The sequence below is a fragment of the Humulus lupulus genome, chromosome 3 (genome assembly GCF_963169125.1).
Source record: "Humulus lupulus chromosome 3, drHumLupu1.1, whole genome shotgun sequence".
Classification (NCBI taxonomy): domain Eukaryota; kingdom Viridiplantae; phylum Streptophyta; class Magnoliopsida; order Rosales; family Cannabaceae; genus Humulus; species Humulus lupulus.
In genome coordinates this window covers 7,786,258-7,795,173 of record NC_084795.1, presented here as the reverse complement: position 1 = coordinate 7,795,173, position 8,916 = coordinate 7,786,258, and positions in this window count along the sequence as shown.

Sequence of the window (8,916 nt, the reverse complement as noted above, 5' to 3'; positions counted from 1 at the left end):
ATGAACCACATATCCTTCTGCTATTGAACCCTCTGGACGTGCTTTATTACGGACATAATTCTTCAACTTTTTCAAATACCTTTTAAGAAGATACATTCACCTCATGTGAATCGGTCCTCCAAGTTTTGCTTCTTCCAATAAATGTATTAGTAGATTGACCATGATATCGAAAAAAGCAGGGGGAAATGTTTTCTAACATGCAAACAATCTCAACAATTGAAGTCTTGACTTTTTCTAAATCTGAGACTTTTAAAATTCGGGCACAAATGAGCGTGAAAAAAGTGCATAACTCAATAATAGTTGTACTAATCGATTTCTCTAGGAATGCATGCACACCAACTAGCAAAAGGCGTTGCATAATGATGTGGCAATTATGTGATTTCAAACTGGTGATATTGTTGTCATTATCAATTACATTCTTCCTTAGGTTAGATCCAAAACCATCTAGAAACATCACTGATTTAAGAAATCGATAAAGCTTTTGGCGATCTTCAACAGTGAAAGTGAACTTGGGCGTAGGATCTTGTTTCCGACCATTCAACTTCTTCAGCTACAACTCTGGTCTCATCTTCTCCAACTCTACTCTGGCACTAACTGTATATTTGGTCTTATTCTCCAGCCCAACTATTGTGTCTACTAAACTATCGCACACATTTTTCTCAACATGCATAACATCTAGATTGTGTCGCAACATTATGTTAGCCCAATATGGGAGCTCAAAAATTATAATTTTTCCGCCAACCTACTTGCTCTTTTGTATGCTTTCTTTTTTGGCCACTTGATTAGTGCCCAAAAATACACATTTATTGATTTTAATAGTCAAAATCAATTAAGTTTTAATTAATTTCTTCATTGAATTAATATGATTAAATTTATAAATGAAAATATTTAATTTTAATTTAGTTTGTTTTATTTTGTAGAATTTAATTAGTATTTTTGGCACTTGGAAACAAAGAAAAAAGAAATAAATAAAATTGAAGAAAGAAAAGGAAAGGAAATATGGCATTTTTGAAGTAAAGAAGCCCACAATTAGGCCCAAATGCCCTAGGCCCGCCTGGTATCCTTTCACCCCAGCGTGCCACGTGGCGTGCCCCTGAAGCGCCAGCTGTCCGCACCTTTTAGTAGCTCTAGCAAACACAGCTGAAGCCCAACGCATGCCCATGCCTCCTCCAGCGGCCCAACGCAAAGACCCAGGCCCAGCACGTCACCTGCCCTTCTCCTCTCCCAGCCAGTGCCCATGTGGCGCCTCCCCATTGGTTGGGAATGGGTCAAAACTCACTTCTGCCACCAGCCACCTTCAACCCATGTTTTGTGGGTATTGGGCCTTGCAAATTGCTATTTTGAGCTTTAAAGTTCATATTTTGTAGTATTTTAGAAAAAGAGTATTTTGACCATGCACCAAAATAAATAGGTTAACATTTATAATAAAATTTAATTTTTCAAAATCATATTTTATTATCAATATTTCAGATTTATTTTGTAAACCACATTTTGTTGTTTAATTTCTTTTTAGTTCTTTTCTCCCACTATAAATAGGGACCCTCACTTCACATTTTCTATGTAATTTTTAGGTAGCGAAACTCTACCAAATTTTAGTCTTATTTCTCATATTTTCTCTCTAGAATTTCATGAGAATATCTAGCATAATAGGCTAATCTTTTTAGGAAGGTTAGGATGATCATATATGTACTATGACTTTGTTTGGTATTTTTGATTCACCATGTGCTTGAAATTTATATATTTGAGTGATTTATTTTCTTTCATCTCTATTTCTTCATCTTGTTATTTATATTTATGTTTACTAATAGTATATAGATTTTGTCAAGCACTTCCTATGTATTACCAAATTAGTGAAAATAATATAGATAATATCCTTATCATTTTCTCCATCTCATTCATATATATTTACTTTTGCTAAAATCTATATAGAATTAGTCATGATCTTTCTATGTATTTTACAAATAGTAAAAGTAATATTTATGTTAGGTTTTATGTCCAATCTTTTATTGCATTATGACCAATGGTATAATGTCATTTTTAGATTTCTCATAAGATTTATCTCATCCTTCCATGATAAATAATGGTAATCACTTGAATACATTTTTGTAAAATATATTTGTGCTTCAATGTTAAATCTTCCAAATGAATAGTTGGGATGTGAACTATCCATTTGTGTAATTTTTGTGAATCAAATATCCAAATAAATAAGTATGCATATTGGTGACTCTTGATCATTCTTACTTGTTACCTATTGTTACATCACACTTTAGTTTATCTTTATTTCTAATCTTTAAATCTCAAAAACAACAAAAATATCATTTGTTCTATTTTTCCTCAGATTATGTATCTCTAAACTTTATTTATTGATTAACTTTATTTCTTTGCCTCCTTGTGGAATCGACCGCCCGATCTATACTACAACCACCGCTTAGTGGAGGCACGTTTTGGGCGTTAAACACCACCATATCAAACATGCTTACCAGGAAGAGAATCGGGTATAAAACTCATTTGTGTGAACATATCTTGCATGGTTAATAGCTTTGGTGGTAGTCTTTTTTCAACAACACCATTTGTGTGTGTGTCATAATCCACATTTTCATTGCATTTCTATAAGGGTAAAGAACCTATCCCATTCAGGTTTACAATATACATATAATGTGATTTACACTCATAATATTGTTACATATTTGTAAAAATTTCAGCTGCACCTCCCTATAGTTCTCATAAGTGCACAAACTAAAATTAAGTCTGCCCACTTACGAGAACAAAAAAGATGCATACCGAAATCTCTACAAATGAAACAATAAATAAGTAACAAATCACACTATAGGTACATAGTAATCTCAAACTGTCCGAACTGGACAATTCAGAGATAGGCAAATTTAAGAGTCATTAATGACTCACCCTCTCCAAACGTATCTGAGGCTTTTAGTGAAAATTTAAATAAATAAAAATTATCACTATACGATAATAACACACTATCCTATCTTTAGTAATAATTTCTTATACCAAATAGAAATAATTTTGGTCTCATAATATCTTATGATATTTAAGTCTATATTTAATATGTTTAGTAATTATCTTCATTTTTTTATATATAATTATTTTTTTATTAATAATTAATCTTATCATGTGTGAGTTAAATACTAAATTTAGTAATTTTAACAATAATTTAGAGTAGAATAAAAAATATTTTATTTGTTTAGGGTTACTTTTTTTTTCTAATTTAAATTATTTAAAATTAATATATAATTATTAATGATTAGTTTTATAATTATTTTTTAACATTAAAGTGTTCACTAAAATTTTTAATTTTTATTTTCATCATTATTAACAAAATTATTAAATTTACTGGTTAACTCACTAATGAAATTAAATAAATGTTAGTTTTATTGAATAATCATTATATTAAATATTTTAGTAGATATCCTAAATCTATAATAAAAAATCGGCAACATAACGGTTATATTTTCATCTATCCCAAAAATAAAAAATCTGCAAAAAGCACTCAGAAAATACCCAGAACAAACAACATAACATTGCAAACACATTTTTATAACTAAAAGTCAAATTACATACCAAAAATATCGTAAAGCATATTAAATCTAATTAAAAAAAAAACTATTAAATTATAATTTTCCATACTAATTTAGCTAAAAACATATCATGTACATTCTTACTTTACATCTTAAACATTTAGCATAGTTTATTACTCACATTCATCATTAATTAATCTTTCACAAATTAATTGCTAATAAATTAATTATTTATCCAAAAAATTACAATAACTAAATCCTAAAGCTATATATGCATTTCACTAAAATACTACACAACATTATATTCTAAAAATTGCATATAACTAAGGGCCCGTTTGGTAAAATTTTTATTTTTGAATTTTTTAAACACAAAAATAGAAATATAATTTTATTTCTGTTTCTTTATTTTTAGAAAATAAAAATATGTTTGGTAACTATTTTTGTTTTTTGTTTTTTTTTTAAAATAATAATAAACGTGTTTGATAACTTTTATTTTTATTTTTTGTTTAACAATATAAGGTGTTGATTTGAAGAAGAGAAGAAAAAAAAGAAAGAAAAAATTGAAAACTGTTTAAAAAAATTTTGAAAGTGAAAAAATATTCTATTTTTAAAATTTAATAAATTTTAATTAAAATTAAAAAAAATAATAAATAAAAATAGAGTTACCAAACACATTTTATGTTTAATTTTCAAAATTTCAATTAATTAAATAAATAACTATTTTTTTAAGTGTTACCAAACAACACCTAAACTTTTACCTAATTTTTATTTCTAATTATAAATCTTACCTATTATAAATACAAAATCAAATATTATATAAATAATATGCCAGATAACAATGCATTAAAAATATGTAAAAACAAGTTTTTTTCTTCCATTTTCACCAAAAAAAAAATCTGAAAATATAAAAAAAATTACGAAAGTCTAGATTCCGACATACCTGTGAGGGCTTCTGCGATTCAACAATATAGATTCAAAATCTGAGAAATACTATACAATTGGAGTAGAGAGAGAAAAAAAAAACTCATTTAGAGAGAGTTAAATACAAAATAAAAGGAAATATATAGAAATACATACATTGATTAGAGCCTCTTGATAACTAAATCTTCCTTGGAGAGGAAGATTTCTCAAAAAACTATTGTTTGGGAGCGGAAATTCATGGAATACTATTTTGGGGGCGGAGAGAAAAAGGGTTTGAGAATTTTTTACGTTTCAGAGGAAATGAGCTCTGCTGGGGAAGATGACTTATATAAAGGACTTCTACCAAATTTGTTCTCTATAGAAGTTCCAAAGTTCTTGGTATATCAACTTAAATATGAAAAAAAAAATTCGCGAAGTCTTGGCGCGGTTCTGAAAATACTTTTACCGAAAACAATGAAAATTGTTCTCGTTAAAGCTATTCTCGGTATAGACCCTGTTTTTTGTAGTGAGCTAATAAAGATATATATGTTAATTTATCAAAATAATATATTTGATAATTGTTAACCGAGATTTTCGGCAACTATCTTAAGGAAGGATGTTTACTGATAATAATAATGAAAATGGAAGATCGACACAAGATTTTTACGTGGTTGGGGCGTTAACTAGCCTTAGTCCACGAGTCTGTATATAATTCTGTCTTAGAGCTAGGATAAGCTTTTACAATGGAGTTGTTTAACTGTATTTGAGCAGAGTTTCTGCCTTCTCTCTCCCTTTCTACGTTGCATTACAACTCATATTTATAGGTCGAGGGGGACATCAGGTTTGGGCCGGGCCCGACCCGGACCCATCTGGGGAATGTATACAAGGGGCCTTCCTAGTGGAGGCCCCAGCTAAAAAGATATACAGTACACCAAACCCGAACCAGCTCAGGCCCAATTAGTTGCCCTGAGGCGCAAGCATTCTCCTGACAAAACGGCACTTTGGCTCTGACCACTTCGAATCACGAGGCCGATTCAGGGGACAAGACCGGTCAGAGTACTTGGCTGCGCAGTCCTGACACGCCAGCAGATAATCCCAAGGTGACCCTTTCTGCAGGTGAAAAGTGGGGGGACAATGCCAACGCGAAATGAGGCGGTTTCAGTGTCCTAGACGCCTGACCCGTAGCCTGGGGATGAAACGGCCCAGGTTCATTTACCTTCGGCCCGCTTCGTTTACTTCGGGCCCGGACCATTCCGGGCCCGGGACAGGGACGCAATGGCCGCGATGGTCCGGGGCACTCCGGACAGTGTCGGGACCGTTCAAGCTGAACATGAACCCGGAGGGACGTCCCAGACCCTTCTACATAGGCCCAGTCCGTAGTCCTCGGACCAGGCCCAAATACCGAACCGGTCCCTCTGACCACGGGCCGGGGCGAGGGCCCAAAACCCTGACAGGAAAATGGGGATAACATTTACCCCCCAAGCCTTCACCCGGGCTAGCCGGGGGGAGGGTTGCACCACCCTCGCGGTTCTTGCCGAGTTGCCTCCCCAATTTCTGCCAGGGCCAGGAGGCTCGCGAGAAGGCCGTGGCTGGGGCAGGTTACCCAGCCCGGACCATTTGATGTACCCCGGGGACGTTTACCCTTGGCCTGCTTCAAGAATAGCGACACACGTGTCGCCACGTGACTGTTGCAAGGGCCTCGAAGAGTCGCCTAGGCCTCCCAAAGTCTGCTAGGCCTGGGTTAAGGTGTCAGCGCACGTCACGAGGCGTCCCATCCGCACGGGGAGAGTCATCATTAATTTCCTTGGAATGGGGTGGACCGTAGGATGGGGCGTCCTTTGACATCCACCATTCCTGGACCGTCGGATTGGAGGTGCTGAGGATCCAGACCAAAAAAGAGCTCATAAATGTCCTCTGCGCGATCCTCGGCCGTTGGATGAAGAGGCACCTGACCGTTGGATCGGGGGCCAGGATTTGGGGGCTGATATAAAGACTCGGACTACAAACATTCGGCACTTTTCCACTTCCGACCCAGCTTAAGAAAAAGAAAAACCAGAACGCTCGCCAGAGCTTTGCATGTCCAACTTCGCCGACGAAATACTTCGCCGTTTACTAGTTCTGCGTCACCGCCTGTTTCCCAGGGCCTCAAACTTCATTCTGCAACCTGACGGCGCTTCTCGGGTTTGCCCCGCCCGACGAACTGCTGCACCAGCTGTGCCACTTCAGGAACGAGGTCCTGCCGTCCTTGCGATCAGACAACCGCCAGCTTCAGCCGTCGACACCACACAGTAAGTATCTTCTGATTCTATTGTCAACTTTGTGAATCTAGGCTTTCTAGACGCATGCACCTAGGCTCCGTGCTTTAGAATTTGCTAGGAAGGCTGCCCGGGTGGGTGGCACCGCTTCGGGCGATCCCTGGACAAGGGATGGACCGTAGTAGCCTTTCCTCCCGATCAGGGTCCCGGGGCTTTTTGGGGTCCCGGGCCTGATCCGTCGGGACTCCGAGCAGTCCTTAGGACACTCCCTGTACCTCAACCAACTCTTTTGGGTTGTGGTACTGATTGCTTGGTCTTTCTTTCTTTGTTCCCAGATCGTCAATCATGGCCACGGGCGTCACACTTCACTCCGAAGAGGAGGTTAATAGGGCTCCTGTAGTCATTCCCGGCTCCACGACGCCCAAAGGCAACAGGTGGGAGATGGACGTAACGCCCAACCTGTTCCGGAACTACCGGATGATGCAGCTCCTGGAGACGGGGCTGGGCATCGAATCAACTCCGGGCCTATTCCACAATCGTATGGCCAGGTTAGAGGAGCGGGCGCATACGTCCGTGGATGGATTCGGGGCCTGGAGTGCCGACCACATCAGCGCGGGAGCTACGCTCACGCTTCATGATTATTTCGTGCGGTTCCTTACGTACGTGGGGATCGCGCCGTTCCAACTACTTCCACAGGCATATCTCCTGCTTGGCGGGTGGAAGGTGTTTTGTGTCGCGAAAGAGATCGCGAAGCCTACCCCGGCGGAAATCCTGTACTTCTACAAGCTGGTGCCGCAGGTCAGCGCCAAAGACAAGAGCCTGGACGGATTTTACAGGCTGCAGCCGCGGAGTGGCTATCCGGCTCCTACCAGCACCTAGAAGCACCCCCCAGATGTCAGGCATTACTGGTTTATGACATCCGGGTTCCTTATTGACAAGAATCCCACGCTGCTGCTAGACTTCCAGCGAGTGGGTAAGTATTTCCCCGGACCCTCTATTTCACTCCTTTTTCGCTTTCCATCTCTCATCGTATCCTCCGGGTCACAGGTCCCTTCATGCAAACCCCCCTCACCGCCTCCCTCCTGGAAAGGAGGAGGTTCTACGCCAAGCTGACCGCGGAGGAGCTGGACGTAGGGGCTATGTCAACGACAAAAACCTCCGGCTAGTAGGGTTACTCGCGGCCACCCAGACCATTGTTGCCCCTAGCCTCCGGGGCATCCCGTTTGAGAAGAACGCCGAGGCCCGGGAGCGGCTAGCCCTTGACCACATCGCCGAGGTGGTGAGAGCGGCGCGGGCCACCGCAGCCCAGCGTAAGAAGAATCTGCTTCCGGTGGAAGAGGCCACCTCGGAAGAGCTGGAAGAGCTTTTCGAAGATGCCCTACCAAACGTTGGGACTCCCGGGGCTAGCGTATCGGGGCGAGGAAACTCCCCTTTAGTCTTAATTTATGCCCCTCAAGTTGGGGACTTAGCTAGGGATAGGCTAGAGCCGCCGGGCCCCGCGTTTGGGGCTGATGGGGAGATGAGGCCTTCATCTCCCATCCCTGTAGGATCAGAAACCCTAATGTTCCTGTCCGGGTTCCTCCAGTACGGGGGGTTTCTAATCCTGGACGACGTAGGAGACCGGATACACTCATTTACTTTAAGGGAATTGAGTCTCGCCCGGGGCCTAGACGAGGGTTTGTCCCGGGCTATACTTTCTCCTTTCTGTTGTGCTTTCCCGTTCGGCTTATCATACTAACTTCGTTTTCCTGTATTTTTGCAGAGGATTCCAACATGTCTGACCCGGCTAGCGAGATGAGGAGGCTCATCAAGGAAAGGTCAACCTTGAGGGCGGCCAGGAGGTCGAATGTCGTGGCCGGCGCGAAGCTCCCCCCAACCAGTGAAAAACCCGGGACAACGCCCGGCCCAGGCGAGGAACTGGCCGTGGTACCATTCCGGGCCGTGGAGCCGGCCGCAGACGGTCTCCTGGACCAGCCCCCGGTAATTGATTTGGAAGCGGGCGAAGCCGCAAGCCGGAGCTCTGGGAAGAGAGGCCCCGGAGATGATGCCCGGGAGGGCAGACTCGGGAAGAGGCCTCGGACGACGTTATCAGAGACGGCCGAGGAGTCACACGGGGAGAGTAGGCTAACCGCGAAGGAGATCCCTTCTCCGCCCGTCCTTCCCTTCCGCCCAACCCTTCTCGAGGAGGGGGAGTCCGCTCTGCGGGACGAGCAGTCCCGGCTGGT